This window comes from Brienomyrus brachyistius, chromosome 2 (assembly GCF_023856365.1).
Source record: "Brienomyrus brachyistius isolate T26 chromosome 2, BBRACH_0.4, whole genome shotgun sequence".
Lineage (NCBI taxonomy): Eukaryota > Metazoa > Chordata > Actinopteri > Osteoglossiformes > Mormyridae > Brienomyrus > Brienomyrus brachyistius.
The window spans coordinates 35,937,933-35,958,529 of record NC_064534.1 but is presented as its reverse complement, the minus strand read 5'-3'; the positions used below and the strand labels follow the sequence as shown (position 1 = coordinate 35,958,529).

Below are 20,597 nucleotides of genomic sequence, written 5' to 3'. Positions count from 1 at the left end.
ACACACACACACACACACACACACACACACACACACACACACACACACGCAGACCGGTGGTGAGGGGCTTTAGAGTTTAACTTTAGGTCTGTGAAAGTATAGGACCGCGATGTGTATACAGACCCCAAAACATACTAACTTAGTCGTTCATGAGTCTTATTGTGAAAAACCACACAAAATAGACTTGTAAATTTTAAAGAAAACACATTAACAGCTTTTGTTAATGTTTAAATGTATAAAAACTTTAGATGTGTTTGTTAAACAGTCAAACAAAAATGTGTTATTTTAAAGTAGTATAAAATATAACCTTAATTTTGGACGCAAGATGAACAACCTACACACACACGCACACACACACACACACACACACACACACACAGCAAAACCCCAAGCATGCGCACAACCAAAGGTTGGGAAGTGTGCTTTCCTTATCTCACAAGTCATGGAAGGGTGGGAGGGGGGCCATATAAGTTGGGGGTAGGAACTGTGGAATCAGGCAAGGGTGTAAGAATTTAGGATATAGTCTTGTTATTTTAAAGAAGGTGTACATCTTACTTTGAAAAACTTTCATGTCACATTTTAAAACATTTGTTCATCTTACTTTGAAAAACTTTCATGTTACATTTTAAAACATCTGTTTATCTGAAAAACGTTCATGTTACGTCTTAAAACATTTGTACATCTTACTTTGAAAAACTTTCATGTCAAATTTTAAAACATTTGTACATCTTACTTTGAAAAACTTTTATGTTACGTTTTAAAACATTTGTACATCTTACTTTGAAAAACTTTCATGTTACATTTTAAAACATCTGTTTATCTGAAAAACGTTCATGTTACATTTTAAAATACTTGTACATCTTACTTTGAAAAACTTTCATGTCAAATTTTAAAACATTCGTACATCTTACTTTGAAAAACTTTCATGTTACGTTTTAAAACATTTGTACATCTTACTTTGAAAAACTTTCACGTTACCTTTTAAAACATTCGTACATCTTACTTTGAAAAACTTTCACGTTACCTTTTAAAATATTTGTGTAACTAAAAACTATGGTCAAGTTATATTACCATTCTTTAAAGTTTTAATGTGTATTTGCATTTAATGTGTATTTGCATTTAATGTGTAAATGCAGCTTACTGGTTGCTATTAAATGTAATTAAATAATCATGTACACCTTCTTTAAAATAACAAGACTATATCCTAAATTCTTACACCCTTGCCTGATTCCACAGTTCCTACCCCCAACTTATATGGCCCCCCTCCCACCCTTCCATGACTTGTGAGATAAGGAAAGCACACTTCCCAACCTTTGGTTGTGCGCATGCTTGGGGTTTTGCTGTGTGTGTGTGTGTGTGTGTGTGTGTGTGTGTGTCTGTGTGTGTAGGTTGTTCATCTTGCGTCCAAAATTAAGGTTATATTTTATACTACTTTAAAATAACACATTTTTGTTTGACTGTTTAACAAACACATCTAAAGTTTTTATACATTTAAACATTAACAAAAGCTGTTAATGTTGTTTTCTTTAAAATTTACAAGTCTATTTTGTGTGGTTTTTCACAATAAGACTCATGAACGACTAAGTTAGTATGTTTTGGGGTCTGTATACACATCGCGGTCCTATACTTTCACAGACCTAAAGTTAAACTCTAAAGCCCCTCACCACCGGTCTGCGTGTGTGTGTGTGTGTTTGTGCACATGAGCATGAATATACATTTACTGAAAAAACATATTTATTAAAATAACTAAGGCTTTATTCTGTCAAAAACAATTTTTAAATAATTCTAGCAGATAAATGGGGTCGTTATAGTGAATCTGTAGTCTCCCTGCATAGTGGATGACTGCTGACACTGTTGAATTTGAACTATGTTTCATTAACTATCAAACACACCAAACATTCACCAAACTACTCAGCCAGCAGCCTACCACAATTATTCCATTCTTTCCGCATCCGCACACTTCCTTCTTTTTAACTCCTTTTCACTACCGCACAGGTTAATCGCCGCACGTCCCCCGCCGGCAAACATTACTCCTTTGCCTACTGCATGCGGGCTTCTCTTAACGACCCTCTGTTATCAACTCCGCTAACAGCCACAAAATCTCCGCCGCACGAAGCCCACTGGTAGCTGCTGAATCACATGCTTCCCCAAAACGTCGCGCTGTCAGAACACTGGGAGCTACACACACCAACAAGTCCATACTGCAGGCTGCAGCCAGAACAATTTTCTACATTCAAACATCGACGGCCTCTTCTCTCTAAAAATTCACCAGACCGCTTCTACCACCAGCAAAGAAGTTTCCATCCCTAATTCCTCTGTGACTCCCACTAACCTAAACATTAAGCTGGCATTGAAGGGTGTGAATTACCCCGGCCAATCTGTTCTTTTAAATACAGCTTTTAGCAAGTTTTGAAAGGAGAAGAGCAGAACTTGCTATGCCAATAATATCGAGTCTTCTGTGGCGAAGTGGTTTTTGCATAGAAAACAAAGCGGTCAGTTGAAGAGGAATAATATCAGTACTTTGTTTAAAACTGTGTGTAAAAAGCTGTCTCTTTATCATTAACAATAAGTTGTAAAACGTGAATGGGGAGTGACAGTCTTCAAGTTTGTGAGAAGATCGCGCCCTGGTGGAATAAAGGCACGAACAGCTTAGAGCACCTTGAATTACCAGGAAGTATTTAGAGTAAAACGGTGTGTAAAAGCTACCTTTATGAATGAGAGAAAAATATATATATATATATATAAAATAGTAAAATGGAAGGGGAGTGATAGATTTAAATTAATCGTGAAGTGGAGCGCCCCCTGTATAAAGTAAAAGTGAGAAAAGCTTACAGCACCTGGTATTCCCAGGAGGTCTCCCATCCAAGTACTAACCAGACCCTACCCTGCTTAGCTTACGAGATCAGATGAGATCGGGCGTGTTCAGGGTGGTATCGCCATAAGCGAGAGACGCTACCAAAAACAGCCCTTTTGCATTACACGCCTCTATACATGCCAGTTGGTCCCATTGGATCCTACTAATGTTCTTTTTTTTTTTTTTATCTGACTCACACTGCAGCCCCACCATCCAATCGGCAGCGCCGGACCCACACCAAACATTCACCAAACTACTCAGCCAGCAGCCTACCACAATTATTCCATTCTTTCCGCATCCGCACACTTCCTTCTTTTTAACTCCTTTTCACTACCGCACAGGTTAATCGCCGCACGTCCCCCGCCGGCAAACATTACTTCTTTGCCTACCGCATGCAGGCTTCTCTTAATGCCCTTCTGTTATCAACTCCGCTAACAGCCACAAAATCTCCGCCGCACGAAGCCCACTGGTAGCTGCTGAATCACATGCTTCCCCAAAACGTCGCGCTGTCAGAACACTGGGAGCTACACACACCAACAAGTCCATACTGCAGGCTGCAGCCAGAACAATTTTCTACATTCAAACATCGACGGCCTCTTCTCTCTAAAAATTCACCAGACCGCTTCTACCACCAGCAAAGAAGTTTCCATCCCTAATTCCTCTGTGACTCCCACTAACCTAAACATTAAGCTGGCATTGAAGGGTGTGAATTACCCCGGCCAATCTGTTCTTTTAAATACAGCTTTTAGCAAGTTTTGAAAGGAGAAGAGCAGAACTTGCTATGCCAATAATATCGAGTCTTTTGTGGCGAAGCGGTTTTTGCATAGAAAACAAAGCGGTGAGTTGAAGAGGAATAATATCAGTACTTTGTTTAAAACTGTGTGTAAAAAGCTGTCTCTTTATCATTAACAATAAGTTGTAAAACGTGAATGGGGAGTGACAGTCTTCAAGTTTGTGAGAAGATCGCGCCCTGGTGGAATAAAGGCACGAACAGCTTACAGCACCTAGAATTACCAGGAAGTATTTAGAGTAAAACGGTGTGTAAAAGCTGCCTTTATGAATGAGAGAAAAATATATATATATATATAAAATAGTAAAATGGAAGGGGAGTGATAGATTTAAATTAATCGTGAAGTGGAGCGCCCCCTGTATAAAGTAAAAGTGAGAAAAGCTTACAGCACCTGGTATGCCCAGGTGGTCTCCCATCCAAGTACTAACCACACCCTACCCTGCTTAGCTTCCGAGATCAGACGAGATCGGGCATGTTCAGGGTGGTATGGCCGTAAGCGAGAGATGCTACCAAAAACAGCCCTTTTGCATTACACTCCTCTATACATGCCAGTTAGTCCAAGTGGATCCTACTCCTGTTTTTTTTTTTTTTTTTTTATCTGACTCACACTCCAGCCCCACCATCCAATCGGCAGCGCCGGACCCACACCAAACATTCACCAAACTACTCAGCCGGCAGCCTACCACAATTATTCCATTCTTTCCGCATCCGCACACTTCCTTATTTTTAACTCCTTTTCACTACCGCACAGGTTAATCGCCGCACGTCCCCCGCCGGCAAACATTACTCCTTTGCCTACTGCATGCAGGCTTCTCTTAACGACCCTCTGTTATCAACTCCGCTAACAGCCACAAAATCTCCGCCGCACGAAGCCCACTGGTTGCTGCTGAATCACATGCTTCCCCAAAACGTCGCGCTGTCAGAACACTGGGAGCTACACACACCAACAAGTCCATACTGCAGGCTGCAGCCAGAACAATTTTCTACATTCAAACATCGACGGCCTCTTCTCTCTAAAAATTCACCAGACCGCTTCTACCACCAGCAAAGAAGTTTCCATCCCTAATTCCTCTGTGATTCCCACTAACCTAAACATTAAGCTGGCATTGAAGGGTGTGAATTACCCCGGCCAACCTGTTCTTTTAAATACAGCTTTTAGCAAGTTTTGAAAGGAGAAGAGCAGAACTTGCTATGCCAATAATATCGAGTCTTCTGTGGCGAAGTGGTTTTTGCATAGAAAACAAAGCGGTCAGTTGAAGAGGAATAATATCAGTACTTTGTTTAAAACTGTGTGTAAAAAGCTGTCTCTTTATCATTAACAATAAGTTGTAAAATGTGAATGGGGAGTGACAGTCTTCAAGTTTGTGAGAAGATCGCGCCCTGGTGGAATAAAGGCACGAACAGCTTACAGCACCTAGAATTACCAGGAAGTATTTAGAGTAAAACGGTTTCTAAAAGCTGCCTTCATGAATGAGAGAAAAAATATATATATATATATAAAATAGTAAAATGGAAGGGGAGTGATAGATTTAAATTAATCGTGAAGTGGAGCGCCCCCTGTATAAAGTAAAAGTGAGAAAAGCTTACAGCACCTGGTATTCCCAGGTGGTCTCCCATCCAAGTACTAACCAGACCCTACCCTGCTTAGCTTCCGAGATCAGACGAGATCGGGCGTGTTCAGGGTGGTATGGCCATAAGCGAGAGACGCTACCAAAAACAGCCCTTTTGCATTACACGCCTCTATACATGCCAGTTGGTCCCATTGGATCCTACTAATGTTCTTTTTTTTTTTTTTTATCTGACTCACACTGCAGCCCCACCATCCAATCGGCAACGCCGGACCCACACCAAACATTCACCAAACTACTCAACCGGCAGCCTACCACAATTATTCCATTCTTTCCGCATCCGCACACTTCCTTGTCTTTAACTCCTTTTCACTACCGCACAGGTTAATCGCCGCACGTCCCCCGCCGGCAAACATTACTCCTTTGCCTACTGCATGCAGGCTTCTCTTAACGACCCTCTGTTATCAACTCCGCTTACAGCCACAAAATCTCCGCCGCACGAAGCCCACTGGTAGCTGCTGAATCACATGCTTCCCCAAAACGTCGCGCTGTCAGAACACTGGGAGCTACACACACCAACAGGTCCATACTGCAGGCTGCATCCAGAACAATTTTCTACATTCAAACATCGACGGCCTCTTCTCTCTAAAAATTCACCAGACCGCTTCTACCACCAGCAAAGAAGTTTCCATCCCTAATTCCTCTGTGACTCCCACTAACCTAAACATTAAGCTGGCATTGAAGGGTGTGAATTACCCCGGCCAATCTGTTCTTTTAAATACAGCTTTTAGCAAGTTTTGAAAGGAGAAGAGCAGAACTTGCTATGCCAATAATATCGAGTCTTCTGTGGCGAAGTGGTTTTTGCATAGAAAACAAAGCGGTCAGTTGAAGAGGAATAATATCAGTACTTTGTTTAAAACTGTGTGTAAAAAGCTGTCTCTTTATCATTAACAATAAGTTGTAAAATGTGAATGGGGAGTGACAGTCTTCAAGTTTGTGAGAAGATCGCGCCCTGGTGGAATAAAGGCACGAACAGCTTACAGCACCTAGAATAACCAGGAAGTTTTTAGAGTAAAACAGTTTCTAAAAGCTGCCTTTATGAATGAGAGAAAAAAAAAAAATATATATATAAAATAGTAAAATGAAAGGGGAGTGATAGATTTAAATTAATCGTGAAGTGGAGCGCCCCCTGTATAAAGTAAAAGTGAGAAAAGCTTACAGCACCTGGTATTCCCAGGTGGTCTCCCATCCAAGTACTAACCAGACCCTACCCTGCTTAGCTTCCGAGATCAGACGAGATCGGGCGTGTTCAGGGTGGTATGGCCATAAGCGAGAGACGCTACCAAAAACAGCCCTTTTGCATTACACGCCTCTATACATGCCAGTTGGTCCCATTGGATCCTACTCCTGGTTTTTTTTTTTTTTTTTTTATCTGACTCACACTGCAGCCCCACCATCCAATCGGCAACGCCGGACCCACACCAAACATTCACCAAACTACTCAGCCGGCAGCCTACCACAATTATTCCATTCTTTCCGCATCCGCACACTTCCTTCTCTTTAACTCCTTTTCACTACCGCACAGGTTAATCGCCGCACGTCCCCCGCCGGCAAACATTACTCCTTTGCCTACTGCATGCAGGCTTCTCTTAACGACCCTCTGTTATCAACTCCGCTAACAGCCACAAAATCTCCGCCGCACGAAGCCCACTGGTAGCTGCTGAATCACATGCTTCCCCAAAACGTCGCGCTGTCAGAACACTGGGAGCTACACACACCAACAAGTCCATACTGCAGGCTGCAGCCAGAACAATTTTCTACATTCAAACATCGACGGCCTCTTCTCTCTAAAAATTCACCAGACCGCTTCTACCACCAGCAAAGAAGTTTCCATCCCTAATTCCTCTGTGACTCCCACTAACCTAAACATTAAGCTGGCATTGAAGGGTGTGAATTACCCCGGCCAATCTGTTCTTTTAAATACAGCTTTTAGCAAGTTTTGAAAGGAGAAGAGCAGAACTTGCTATGCCAATAATATCGAGTCTTCTGTGGCGAAGTGGTTTTTGCATAGAAAACAAAGCGGTCAGTTGAAGAGGAATAATATCAGTACTTTGTTTAAAACTGTGTGTAAAAAGCTGTCTCTTTATCATTAACAATAAGTTGTAAAACGTGAATGGGGAGTGACAGTCATCAAGTTTGTGAGAAGATCGCGCCCTGGTGGAATAAAGGCACGAACAGCTTACAGCACCTAGAATTACCAGGAAGTATTTAGAGTAAAACAGTTTCTAAAAGCTGCCTTTATGAATGAGAGAAAAAAAAAATATATATATATAAAATAGTAAAATGGAAGGGGAGTGATAGATTTAAATTAATCGTGAAGTGGAGCGCCCCCTGTATAAAGTAAAAGTGAGAAAAGCTTACAGCACCTGATATTTCCAGGTGGTCTCCCACCCAAGTACTAACCAGACCCTAGCCTGCTTAGCTTCTGAGATCAGACGAGATCGGGCGCGTTCAGGGTGGTATGGCCGTGAGCGAGAAACACTACCAAAAATAGCCCTTTTGCATTACACGCGTCTATACATGCCAGTTAGTCCCATTGGATCCTACTCCTGTTTTTTTTTTTTTTTATCTGACTCACACTGCAGCACCACCATCCAATCGGCAGCACCGGACCCACACCAAACATTCACCAAACTACTCATCCGGCAGCCTACCACAATTATTCCATTCTTTCCGCATCCGCACACTTCCTTCTCTTTAACTCCTTTTCACTACCGCACAGGTTAATCGCCGCACGTCCCCCGCCGGCAAACATTACTCCTTTGCCTACCTCATGCAGGCTTCTCTTAACAACCCTCTGTTATCAACTCCGCTAACAGCCACAAAATCTCTGCCGCACGAAGCCCACTGGTAGCTGTTGAATCACATGCTTCCCCAAAACGTCGCGCTGTCAGAACACTGGGAGCTACACACACCAACAAGTCCATACTGCAGGCTGCAGCCAGAACAATTTTCTACATTCAAACATCGACGGCCTCTTCTCTTTAAAAATTCACCAGACCGCTTCTACCACCTGCAAAGAAGTTTCCATCCCTAATTACTCTGTGATTCCCACTAACCTAAACATTAATCTGGCATTGAAGGGTGTGAATTACCCCGGCCAACCTGCTCTTTTAAATACAGCTTTTAGCAAGTTTTGAAGGGAGGAGAAGAGCAGACCTTGCTTTGCCAATAATATCGAGTCTTCTGTGGCGAAGTGGTTTTTGCATAGAAAACAAAGCGGTGAGTTGAAGAGGAATTATATCAGTACTTTGTTTAAAACTGTGTGTAAAAAGCTGTCTCTTTATCATTAACAATAAGTTGTAAAACGTGAATGGGGAGTGACAGTCTTCAAGTTTGTGAGAAGATCGCGCCCTGGTGGAATAAAGGCACGAACAGCTTACAGCACCTAGAATTACCAGGAAGTATTTAGAGTAAAACGGTGTGTAAAAGCTGCCTTTATGAATGAGAGAAATATATATATATATATATATATATATATATATATAAAATAGTAAAATGGAAGGGGAGTGATAGATTTAAATTAATCGTGAAGTGGAGCGCCCCCTGTATAAAGTAAAAGTGAGAAAAGCTTACAGCACCTGGTATTTCCAGGTGGTCTCCCATCCAAGTACTAACCAGACCCTAGCCTGCTTAGCTTCTGAGATCAGACGAGATCGGGCACGTTCAGGGTGGTAAGGCCGTAAGCAAGAGACACTACCAAAAATAGCCCTTTTGCATTACACGCGTCTATACATGCCAGTTAGTCTCATTGGATCCTACTCCTGTTTTTTTTTTTTTTTTTATCTGACTCACACTGCAGCACCACCATCCAATCGGCAGAACCGGACACACACCAAACATTCACCAAACTACTCATCCGGCAGCCTACCACAATTATTCCATTCTTTCCGCATCTGCACAGTTCCTTCTCTTTAACTCCTCTTCACTACCGCACAGGTTAATCGCCACACGTCCCCCGCCGGCAAACATTACTCCTTTGCCTACCGCATGCAGGCTTCTCTTAATGCCCTTCTGTTATCAACTCCACTAACAGCCACAAAATCTCCGCCGCACGAAGCCCACTGGTAGCTGCTGAATCACATGCTTCCCCAAAACGTCGCGCTGTCAGAACACTGGGAGCTAGACACACCAACAAGTCCATACTGCAGGCTGCAGCCAGAACAATTTTCTACATTCAAACATTGACGGCCTCTTCTCTCTAAAAATTCACCAGACCGCTTCTACCACCAGCAAAGAAGTTTCCATCCCTAATTCCTCTGTGATTCCCACTAACCTAAACATTAAGCTGGCATTGAAGGGTGTGAATTACCCCGGCCAACCTGCTCTTTTAAATACAGCTTTTAGCAAGTTTTGAAAGGAGGAGAAGAGCAGACCTTGCTATGCCAATAATAACGAGTCTTCTGTGGTGAAGTCGTTTTTGCATAGAAAACAAAGCGGTGAGTTGAAGAGGAATTATATTAGTACTTTGTTTAAAACTGTGTGTAAAAAGCTGTCTCCTTATTATTAACAATAAGTTGTAAAACGTGAATGGGGAGTGACAGTCTTCAAGTTTGTGAGAAGATCGCGCCCTGGTGGAATAAAGGCACGAAGAGCTTACAGCACCTAGAATTACCAGGCAGTATTTAGAGTAAAACGGTGTGTAAAAGCTGCCTTTATGAATGAGAGAAAAAAGAAATATATAAAATAGTAAAATGGAAGGGGAGTGATACATTTAAATTAATCGTGAAGTGGAGCGCCCCCTTTATAAAGTAAAAGTGAGAAAAGCTTACAGCACCTGATATTTCCAGGTGGTCTCCCACCCAAGTACTAACCAGACCCTAGCCTGCTTAGCTTCTGAGATCAGACGAGATCGGGCGCGTTCAGGGTGGTATGGCCGTGAGCGAGAAACACTACCAAAAATAGCCCTTTTGCATTACACGCGTCTATACATGCCAGTTAGTCCCATTGGATCCTACTCCTGTTTTTTTTTTTTTTTATCTGACTCACACTGCAGCACCACCATCCAATCGGCAGCACCGGACCCACACCAAACATTCACCAAACTACTCATCCGGCAGCCTACCACAATTATTCCATTCTTTCCGCATCCGCACACTTCCTTCTCTTTAACTCCTTTTCACTACCGCACAGGTTAATCGCCGCACGTCCCCCGCCGGCAAACATTACTCCTTTGCCTACCTCATGCAGGCTTCTCTTAACAACCCTCTGTTATCAACTCCGCTAACAGCCACAAAATCTCTGCCGCACGAAGCCCACTGGTAGCTGTTGAATCACATGCTTCCCCAAAACGTCGCGCTGTCAGAACACTGGGAGCTACACACACCAACAAGTCCATACTGCAGGCTGCAGCCAGAACAATTTTCTACATTCAAACATCGACGGCCTCTTCTCTTTAAACATTCACCAGACCGCTTCTACCACCTGCAAAGAAGTTTCCATCCCTAATTACTCTGTGATTCCCACTAACCTAAACATTAATCTGGCATTGAAGGGTGTGAATTACCCCGGCCAACCTGCTCTTTTAAATACAGCTTTTAGCAAGTTTTGAAGGGAGGAGAAGAGCAGACCTTGCTTTGCCAATAATATCGAGTCTTCTGTGGCGAAGTGGTTTTTGCATAGAAAACAAAGCGGTGAGTTGAAGAGGAATTATATCAGTACTTTGTTTAAAACTGTGTGTAAAAAGCTGTCTCTTTATCATTAACAATAAGTTGTAAAACGTGAATGGGGAGTGACAGTCTTCAAGTTTGTGAGAAGATCGCGCCCTGGTGGAATAAAGGCACGAACAGCTTACAGCACCTAGAATTACCAGGAAGTATTTAGAGTAAAACGGTGTGTAAAAGCTGCCTTTATGAATGAGAGAAATATATATATATATATATATATATATATATATATATATAAAATAGTAAAATGGAAGGGGAGTGATAGATTTAAATTAATCGTGAAGTGGAGCGCCCCCTGTATAAAGTAAAAGTGAGAAAAGCTTACAGCACCTGGTATTTCCAGGTGGTCTCCCATCCAAGTACTAACCAGACCCTAGCCTGCTTAGCTTCTGAGATCAGACGAGATCGGGCACGTTCAGGGTGGTAAGGCCGTAAGCAAGAGACACTACCAAAAATAGCCCTTTTGCATTACACGCGTCTATACATGCCAGTTAGTCTCATTGGATCCTACTCCTGTTTTTTTTTTTTTTTTATCTGACTCACACTGCAGCACCACCATCCAATCGGCAGAACCGGACCCACACCAAACATTCACCAAACTACTCATCCGGCAGCCTACCACAATTATTCCATTCTTTCCGCATCTGCACAGTTCCTTCTCTTTAACTCCTCTTCACTACCGCACAGGTTAATCGCCACACGTCCCCCGCCGGCAAACATTACTCCTTTGCCTACCGCATGCAGGCTTCTCTTAATGCCCTTCTGTTATCAACTCCACTAACAGCCACAAAATCTCCGCCGCACGAAGCCCACTGGTAGCTGCTGAATCACATGCTTCCCCAAAACGTCGCGCTGTCAGAACACTGGGAGTTAGACACACCAACAAGTCCATACTGCAGGCTGCAGCCAGAACAATTTTCTACATTCAAACATTGACGGCCTCTTCTCTCTAAAAATTCACCAGACCGCTTCTACCACCAGCAAAGAAGTTTCCATCCCTAATTCCTCTGTGATTCCCACTAACCTAAACATTAAGCTGGCATTGAAGGGTGTGAATTACCCCGGCCAACCTGCTCTTTTAAATACAGCTTTTAGCAAGTTTTGAAAGGAGGAGAAGAGCAGACCTTGCTATGCCAATAATAACGAGTCTTCTGTGGTGAAGTCGTTTTTGCATAGAAAACAAAGCGGTGAGTTGAAGAGGAATTATATTAGTACTTTGTTTAAAACTGTGTGTAAAAAGCTGTCTCCTTATTATTAACAATAAGTTGTAAAACGTGAATGGGGAGTGACAGTCTTCAAGTTTGTGAGAAGATCGCGCCCTGGTGGAATAAAGGCACGAAGAGCTTACAGCACCTAGAATTACCAGGCAGTATTTAGAGTAAAACGTGTGTAAAAGCTGCCTTTATGAATGAGAGAAAAAAGAAATATATAAAATAGTAAAATGGAAGGGGAGTGATAGATTTAAATTAATCGTGAGGTGGAGTGCCCCCTGTATAAAGTAAAAGTGAGAAAAGCTTACAGCACGTGGTATTCCCAGGCAGTCTCCCATCCAAGTACTAACCAGACCCTAACCCGCTTAGCTTCCGAGATCATACAAGATCAGGCGTGTTAAGGGTGGTATGTCCATAAGCGAGAACTGCGAACAAAAACAGCCCTTTTGCATTACACGCCTCTATACATGCCAGTTAGTCCCATTGGATCCTACTCCTGGTTTTTTTTTTTTTTTATCTGACTCACACTGCAGCACCACCATCCAATCGGCAGCGCCGGACCCACACCAAACATTCACCAAACTACTCAGCCGGCAGCCTACCACAATTATTCCATTCTTTCCGCATCCGCACACTTCCTTCTTTTTAACTCCTTTTCACTACCGCACAGGTTAATCGCCGCACGTCCCCCGCCGGCAAACATTACTCCTTTGCCTACTGCATGCAGGCTTCTCTTAACGACCCTCTGTTATCAACTCCGCTAACAGCCACAAAATCTCCGCCGCACGAAGCCCACTGGTAGCTGCTGAATCACATGCTTCCCCAAAACGTCGCGCTGTCAGAACACTGGGAGCTACACACACCAACAAGTCCATACTGCAGGCTGCAGCCAGAACAATTTTCTACATTCAAACATCGACGGCCTCTTCTCTCTAAAAATTCACCAGACCGCTTCTACCACCAGCAAAGAAGTTTCCATCCCTAATTCCTCTGTGATTCCCACTAACCTAAACATTAAGCTGGCATTGAAGGGTGTGAATTACCCCGGCCAATCTGTTCTTTTAAATACAGCTTTTAGCAAGTTTTGAAAGGAGAAGAGCAGAACTTGCTATGCCAATAATATCGAGTATTCTGTGGCGAAGTGGTTTTTGCATAGAAAACAAAGCGGTGAGTTGAAGAGGAATAATATCAGTACTTTGTTTAAAACTGTGTGTAAAAAGCTGTCTCTTTATCATTAACAATAAGTTGTAAAACGTGAATGGGGAGTGACAGTCTTCAAGTTTGTGAGAAGATCGCGCCCTGGTGGAATAAAGGCACGAACAGCTTACAGCACCTAGAATTACCAGGAAGTATTTAGAGTAAAACGGTGTGTAAAAGCTGCCTTTATGAATGAGAGAAAAATATATATATATATTAAATAGTAAAATGGAAGGGGAGTGATAGATTTAAATTAATCGTGAAGTGGAGCGCCCCCTGTATAAAGTAAAAGTGAGAAAAGCTTACAGCACCTGGTATTCCCAGGAGGTCTCCCATCCAAGTACTAACCAGACCCTACCCTGCTTGGCTTCCGAGATCGGATGAGATCGGGCGTGTTCAGGGTGGTATGGCCATAAGCGAGAGACGCGACCAAAAACAGCCCTTTTGCATTACACGCGTCTATACATGCCAGTTAGTCCCATTGGATCCTACTCCTGGTTTTTTTTTTTTTTTATCTGACTCACACTGCAGCACCACCATCCAATCGGCAGCACCGGACCCACACCAAACATTCACCAAACTACTCAGCCGGCAGCCTACCACAATTATTCCATTCTTTCCGCATCCGCACACTTCCTTCTTTTTAACTCCTTTTCACTACCGAACAGGTTAATCGCCGCACGTCCCCCGCCGGCAAACATTACTCATTTGCCTACCGCATGCAGGCTTCTCTTAAAGACCCTCTGTTATCAACTCCGCTAACAGCCACAAAATCTCCGCCGCACGAAGCCCACTGGTTGCTGTTGAATCACATGCTTCCCCAAAATGTCACGCTGTCAGAACACTGGGAGCTACACACGCCAACAAGTCCATACTGCAGGCTGCAGCCAGAACAATTTTCTACATTGAAACATCGACGGCCTCTTCTCTCTAAAAATTCACCAGACCGCTTCTACCACCAGCATAGAAGTTTCCATCTATAATTCCTCTGTGATTCCCACTAACCTAAACATGAAGCTGGCATTGAAGGGTGTGAATTACCCCGGCCAACCTGCTCTTTTAAATACAGCTTTTAGCAAGTTTTGAAAGGAGGAGAAGAGCAGACCTTGCTATGCCAACAATATCAAGTCTTCTGTGGCGAAGTGGTTTTTGCATAGAAAACAAAGCGGTGAGTTGAAGAGGAATTATATCAGTACTTTGTTTAAAACTGTGTGTAAAAAGCTGTCTCTTTATTATTAACAATAAGTTCTAAAACGTGAATGGGGAGTGACAGTCTTCAAGTTTGTGAGAAGATCGTGCCCTGGTGGAATAAAGGCACGAACAGCTTACAGCACCTAGAATTACCAGGCAGTATTTAGAGTAAAACGGTGTGTAAAAGCTGCCTTTATGAATGAGAGAAAAATATATATATATATTAAATAGTAAAATGGAAGGGGAGTGATAGATTTAAATTAATCGTGAAGTGGAGCGCCCCCTGTATAAAGTAAAAGTGAGAAAAGCTTACAGCACCTGGTATTCCCAGGAGGTCTCCCATCCAAGTACTAACCAGACCCTACCCTGCTTGGCTTCCGAGATCGGATGAGATCGGGCGTGTTCAGGGTGGTATGGCCATAAGCGAGAGACGCGACCAAAAACAGCCCTTTTGCATTACACGCGTCTATACATGCCAGTTAGTCCCATTGGATCCTACTCCTGTTTTTTTAATTTTTTATCTGACTCACACTGCAGCACCACCATCCAATCGGCAGCGCCGCACCCACACCAAACATTCACCAAACTACTCAGCCGGCAGCCTACCACAATTATTCCATTCTTTCCGCATCCGCACACTTCCTTCTCTTTAAGTCCTTTTCACTACCGAACAGGTTAATCGCCGCACGTCCCCCGCCGGCAAACATTACTCATTTGCCTACCGCATGCAGGCTTCTCTTAAAGACCCTCTGTTATCAACTCCGCTAACAGCCACAAAATCTCCGCCGCACGAAGCCCACTGGTTGCTGTTGAATCACATGCTTCCCCAAAATGTCACGCTGTCAGAACACTGGGAGCTACACACGCCAACAAGTCCATACTGCAGGCTGCAGCCAGAACAATTTTCTACATTGAAACATCGACGGCCTCTTCTCTCTAAAAATTCACCAGACCGCTTCTACCACCAGCATAGAAGTTTCCATCTATAATTCCTCTGTGATTCCCACTAACCTAAACATGAAGCTGGCATTGAAGGGTGTGAATTACCCCGGCCAACCTGCTCTTTTAAATACAGCTTTTAGCAAGTTTTGAAAGGAGGAGAAGAGCAGACCTTGCTATGCCAACAATATCAAGTCTTCTGTGGCGAAGTGGTTTTTGAATAGAAAACAAAGCGGTGAGTTGAAGAGGAATTATATCAGTACTTTGTTTAAAACTGTGTGTAAAAAGCTGTCTCTTTATTATTAACAATAAGTTCTAAAACGTGAATGGGGAGTGACAGTCTTCAAGTTTGTGAGAAGATCGTGCCCTGGTGGAATAAAGGCACGAACAGCTTACAGCACCTAGAATTACCAGGCAGTATTTAGAGTAAAACGTGTGTAAAAGCTGCCTTCATGAATGAGAGAAAAAATATATATATATAAAATAGTAAAATGGAAGGGGAGTGATAGATTTAAATTAATCGTGAAGTGGAGCGCCCCTTGTATAAAGTAAAAGTGAGAAAAGCTTACAGCACGTGGTATTCCCAGGCAGTCTCCCATCCAAGTACTAACCAGACCCTACCCCACTTAGCTTCCGAGATCAGACGAGATCGGGCATGTTTAGGGTGGTATGGCCATAAGCAAGAGATGCTACCAAAAACAGCCCTTTTGCATTACACACGTCTATACATGCCAGTTAGTCCCATTGGATCCTACTCCTGGTTTTTTTTTTTTTTTTATCTGACTCACACTGCAGCACCACCATCCAATCGGCAGCGCCGGACCCACACCAAACATTCACCAAACTACTCAGCCGGCAGCCTACCACAATTATTCCATTCTTTCCGCATCCGCACACTTCCTTCTTTTTAACTCCTTTTCACTACCGCACAGGTTAATCGCCGCACGTCCCCCGCCGGCAAACATTACTCCTTTGCCTACTGCATGCAGGCTTCTCTTAACGACCCTCTGTTATCAACTCCGCTAACAGCCACAAAATCTCCGCCGCACGAAGCCCACTGGTAGCTGCTGAATCACATGCTTCCCCAAAACGTCGCGCTGTCAGAACACTGGGAGCTACACACACCAACAAGTCCATACTGCAGGCTGCAGCCAGAACAATTTTCTACATTCAAACATCGACGGCCTCTTCTCTCTAAAAATTCACCAGACCGCTTCTACCACCAGCAAAGAAGTTTCCATCCCTAATTCCTCTGTGATTCCCACTAACCTAAACATTAAGCTGGCATTGAAGGGTGTGAATTACCCCGGCCAATCTGTTCTTTTAAATACAGCTTTTAGCAAGTTTTGAAAGGAGAAGAGCAGAACTTGCTATGCCAATAATATCGAGTCTTCTGTGGCGAAGTGGTTTTTGCATAGAAAACAAAGCGGTCAGTTGAAGAGGAATAATATCAGTACTTTGTTTAAAACTGTGTGTAAAAAGCTGTCTCTTTATCATTAACAATAAGTTGTAAAACGTGAATGGGGAGTGACAGTCTTCAAGTTTGTGAGAAGATCGTGCCCTGGTGGAATAAAGGCACGAACAGCTTACAGCACCTAGAATTACCAGGAAGTATTTAGAGTAAAACGGTGTGTAAAAGCTGCCTTTATGAATGAGAGAAAAATATATATATATATAAAATAGTAAAATGGAAGGGGAGTGATAGATTTAAATTAATCGTGAAGTGGAGCGCCCCCTGTATAAAGTAAAAGTGAGAAAAGCTTACAGCACCTGGTATTCCCAGGAGGTCTCCCATCCAAGTACTAACCAGACCCTACCCTGCTTGGCTTCCGAGATCGGATGAGATCGGGCGTGTTCAGGGTGGTATGGCCATAAGCGAGAGACGCGACCAAAAACAGCCCTTTTGCATTACACGCGTCTATACATGCCAGTTAGTCCCATTGGATCCTACTCCTGGATTTTTTTTTTTTTTTATCTGACTCACACTGCAGCACCACCATCCAATCGGCAGCGCCGGACCCACACCAAACATTCACCAAACTACTCAGCCGGCAGCCTACCACAATTATTCCATTCTTTCCGCATCCGCACACTTCCTTCTTTTTAACTCCTTTTCACTACCGCACAGGTTAATCGCCGCACGTCCCCCGCCGGCAAACATTACTCCTTTGCCTACTGCATGCAGGCTTCTCTTAACGACCCTCTGTTATCAACTCCGCTAACAGCCACAAAATCTCCGCCGCACGAAGCCCACTGGTAGCTGCTGAATCACATGCTTCCCTAAAACGTCGCGCTGTCAGAACACTGGGAGCTACACACACCAACAAGTCCATACTGCTGGCTGCAGCCAGAACAATTTTCTACATTCAAACATCGACGGCCTCTTCTCTCTAAAAATTCACCAGACCGCTTCTACCACCAGCAAAGAAGTTTCCATCCCTAATTCCTCTGTGATTCCCACTAACCTAAACATTAAGCTGGCATTGAAGGGTGTGAATTACCCCGGCCAATCTGTTCTTTTAAATACAGCTTTTAGCAAGTTTTGAAAGGAGAAGAGCAGAACTTGCTATGCCAATAATATCGAGTCTTCTGTGGCGAAGTGGTTTTTGCATAGAAAACAAAGCGGTCAGTTGAAGAGGAATAATATCAGTACTTTGTTTAAAACTGTGTGTAAAAAGCTGTCTCTTTATCATTAACAATAAGTTGTAAAACGTGAATGGGGAGTGACAGTCTTCAAGTTTGTGAGAAGATCGCGCCCTGGTGGAATAAAGGCACGAACAGCTTACAGCACCTAGAATTACCAGGAAGTATTTAGAGTAAAACGGTGTGTAAAAGCTGCCTTTATGAATGAGAGAAAAATATATATATATATATATAAAATAGTAAAATGGAAGGGGAGTGATAGATTTAAATTAATCGTGAAGTGGAGCGCCCCCTGTATAAAGTAAAAGTGAGAAAAGCTTACAGCACCTGGTATTCCCAGGAGGTCTCCCATCCAAGTACTAACCAGACCCTACCCTGCTTAGCTTCCGAGATCAGATGAGATCGGGCGTGTTCAGGGTGGTATGGCTGCAAGCGAGAGACGCGACCAAAAACAGCCCTTTTGCATTACACGCGTCTATACATGCCAGTTAGTCCCATTGGATCCTACTCCTGGTTTTTTTTTTTTTTTATCTGACTCACACTGCAGCACCACCATCCAATCGGCAGCGCCGGACCCACACCAAACATTCACCAAACTACTCAGCCGGTAGCCTACCACAATTATTCCATTCTTTCCGCATCCGCACACTTCCTTCTCTTTAAGTCCTTTTCACTACCTCACAGGTTAATCGCCGCACGTCCCCCGCCGGCAAACATTACTCCTTTGCCTACCGCATGCAGGCTTCTCTTAACGACCCTCTGTTATCAACTCCGCTAACAGCCACAAAATCTCCGCCGCACGAAGCCCACTGGTAGCTGCTGAATCACATGCTTCCCCAAAACGTCGCGCTGTCAGAACACTGGGAGCTACACACACCAACAAGTCCATACTGCAGGCTGCAGCCAGAACAATTTTCTACATTCAAACATCGACGGCCTCTTCTCTCTAAAAATTCACCAGACCGCTTCTACCACCAGCAAAGAAGTTTCCATCCCTAATTCCTCTGTGATTCCCACTAACCTAAACATTAATCTGGCATTGAAGGGTGTGAATTACCCCGGCCAACCTGCTCTTTTAAATACAGCTTTTAGCGAGTTTTGAAAGGAGGAGAAGAGCAGACCTTGCTATGCCAATAATATCGAGTCTTCTGTGGTGAAGTGGTTTTTGCATAGAAAACAAAGTGGTGAGTTGAAGAGGAATTATATCAGTACTTTGTTTAAAACTGTGTGTAAAAAGCTGTCTCTTTATTATTAACAATAAGTTGTAAAACGTGAATGGGGAGTGACAGTCTTCAAGTTTGTGAGAAGATCGCGCCCTGGTGGAATAAAGGCACGAACAGCTTACAGCACCTAGAATTACCAGGCAGTATTTAGAGTAAAACGGTTTCTAAAAACTGCATTTATGAAAGAGAGAATATATATATATATATATATATATAAAATAGTAAAATGGAAGGGGAGTGATAGATTTAAATTAATCGTGAAGTGGATCGCCCCCTGTATAAAGTAAAAGTGAGAAAAGCTTACAGCACCTGGTATTCCCAGGTGGTCTCCCTTCCAAGTACTAACCAGACCAAACTCTGCTTAGCTTTCAAGATCAGGCATGTTCAGGGTGGTATGGCCGTAAGCGAGAGACACTACCCAAAACAGCCCTTTTGCATTACACGCGTCTATACATGCCAGTTAGTCCCATTGGATCCTACTCCTGGTTTTTTTTTTTTTTTTATCTGACTCACACTGCAGCACCACCATCCAATCGGCAGCGTCGGACCCACACCAAACATTCACCAAACTACTCAGCCGGCAGCCTACCACAATTATTCCATTCTTTCCGCATCCGCACACTTCCTTCTCTTTAAGTCCTTTTCACTACCTCACAGGTTAATCGCCGCACGTCCCCCGCCGGCAAACATTACTCCTTTGCCTACCGCATGCAGGCATCTCTTAACGACCCTCTGTTATCAACTCCGCTAACAGCCACAAAATCTCCGCCGCACGAAGCCCACTGGTAGCTGCTGAATCACATGCTTCCCCAAAACGTCGCGCTGTCAGAACACTGGGAGCTACACACACCAACAAGTCCATACTGCAGGCTGCAGCCAGAACAATTTTCTACATTCAAACATCGACGGCCTCTTCTCTCTAAAAATTCACCAGACCGCTTCTACCACCAGCAAAGAAGTTTCCATCCCTAATTCCTCTGTGATTCCCACTAACCTAAACATTAATCTGGCATTGAAGGGTGTGAATTACCCCGGCCAACCTGCTCTTTTAAATACAGCTTTTAGCGAGTTTTGAAAGGAGGAGAAGAGCAGACCTTGCTATGCCAATAATATCGAGTCTTCTGTGGTGAAGTGGTTTTTGCATAGAAAACAAAGTGGTGAGTTGAAGAGGAATTATATCAGTACTTTGTTTAAAACTGTGTGTAAAAAGCTGTCTCTTTATTATTAACAATAAGTTGTAAAACGTGAATGGGGA

The 20,597-nt window shown here is 43.3% G+C and overlaps 11 non-coding genes and 4 pseudogenes across 11 annotated transcripts; all 15 read right to left on the bottom strand.

The window, feature by feature from the left end:
* Positions 1-2,825: 2,825 nt before the first annotated feature.
* Positions 2,826-2,944, bottom strand: LOC125735101 (5S ribosomal RNA). The gene has a single exon (XR_007394400.1). It is a non-coding gene; the product is annotated as a 5S ribosomal RNA (ribosomal RNA).
* A 1,079-nt stretch (positions 2,945-4,023) lies between these two features.
* LOC125736906 (5S ribosomal RNA) lies at positions 4,024-4,142 on the bottom strand. Its single transcript, XR_007396173.1, has one exon. It is a non-coding gene; the product is annotated as a 5S ribosomal RNA (ribosomal RNA).
* Positions 4,143-5,224: 1,082 nt separating this feature from the next.
* On the bottom strand, positions 5,225-5,343 carry LOC125732457 (5S ribosomal RNA). Its single transcript, XR_007391837.1, has one exon. It is a non-coding gene; the product is annotated as a 5S ribosomal RNA (ribosomal RNA).
* A 1,081-nt stretch (positions 5,344-6,424) lies between these two features.
* LOC125732456 (5S ribosomal RNA) lies at positions 6,425-6,543 on the bottom strand. Its single transcript, XR_007391836.1, has one exon. It is a non-coding gene; the product is annotated as a 5S ribosomal RNA (ribosomal RNA).
* A 1,083-nt stretch (positions 6,544-7,626) lies between these two features.
* Positions 7,627-7,745, bottom strand: LOC125731426 (5S ribosomal RNA; annotated as a pseudogene).
* Positions 7,746-8,841: 1,096 nt separating this feature from the next.
* Positions 8,842-8,960, bottom strand: LOC125731307 (5S ribosomal RNA). The gene has a single exon (XR_007391593.1). It is a non-coding gene; the product is annotated as a 5S ribosomal RNA (ribosomal RNA).
* Positions 8,961-10,037: 1,077 nt separating this feature from the next.
* LOC125731425 (5S ribosomal RNA) lies at positions 10,038-10,156 on the bottom strand (annotated as a pseudogene).
* A 1,100-nt stretch (positions 10,157-11,256) lies between these two features.
* LOC125731306 (5S ribosomal RNA) lies at positions 11,257-11,375 on the bottom strand. The gene has a single exon (XR_007391592.1). It is a non-coding gene; the product is annotated as a 5S ribosomal RNA (ribosomal RNA).
* Positions 11,376-12,450: 1,075 nt separating this feature from the next.
* On the bottom strand, positions 12,451-12,569 carry LOC125732120 (5S ribosomal RNA; annotated as a pseudogene).
* Positions 12,570-13,645: 1,076 nt separating this feature from the next.
* LOC125732566 (5S ribosomal RNA) lies at positions 13,646-13,764 on the bottom strand. Its single transcript, XR_007391942.1, has one exon. It is a non-coding gene; the product is annotated as a 5S ribosomal RNA (ribosomal RNA).
* A 1,079-nt stretch (positions 13,765-14,843) lies between these two features.
* On the bottom strand, positions 14,844-14,962 carry LOC125732565 (5S ribosomal RNA). The gene has a single exon (XR_007391941.1). It is a non-coding gene; the product is annotated as a 5S ribosomal RNA (ribosomal RNA).
* A 1,076-nt stretch (positions 14,963-16,038) lies between these two features.
* LOC125731017 (5S ribosomal RNA) lies at positions 16,039-16,157 on the bottom strand. The gene has a single exon (XR_007391307.1). It is a non-coding gene; the product is annotated as a 5S ribosomal RNA (ribosomal RNA).
* Positions 16,158-17,234: 1,077 nt separating this feature from the next.
* On the bottom strand, positions 17,235-17,353 carry LOC125732563 (5S ribosomal RNA). Its single transcript, XR_007391939.1, has one exon. It is a non-coding gene; the product is annotated as a 5S ribosomal RNA (ribosomal RNA).
* A 1,081-nt stretch (positions 17,354-18,434) lies between these two features.
* On the bottom strand, positions 18,435-18,553 carry LOC125731407 (5S ribosomal RNA). Its single transcript, XR_007391615.1, has one exon. It is a non-coding gene; the product is annotated as a 5S ribosomal RNA (ribosomal RNA).
* Positions 18,554-19,639: 1,086 nt separating this feature from the next.
* On the bottom strand, positions 19,640-19,748 carry LOC125732290 (5S ribosomal RNA; annotated as a pseudogene).
* Positions 19,749-20,597: the final 849 nt, after the last annotated feature.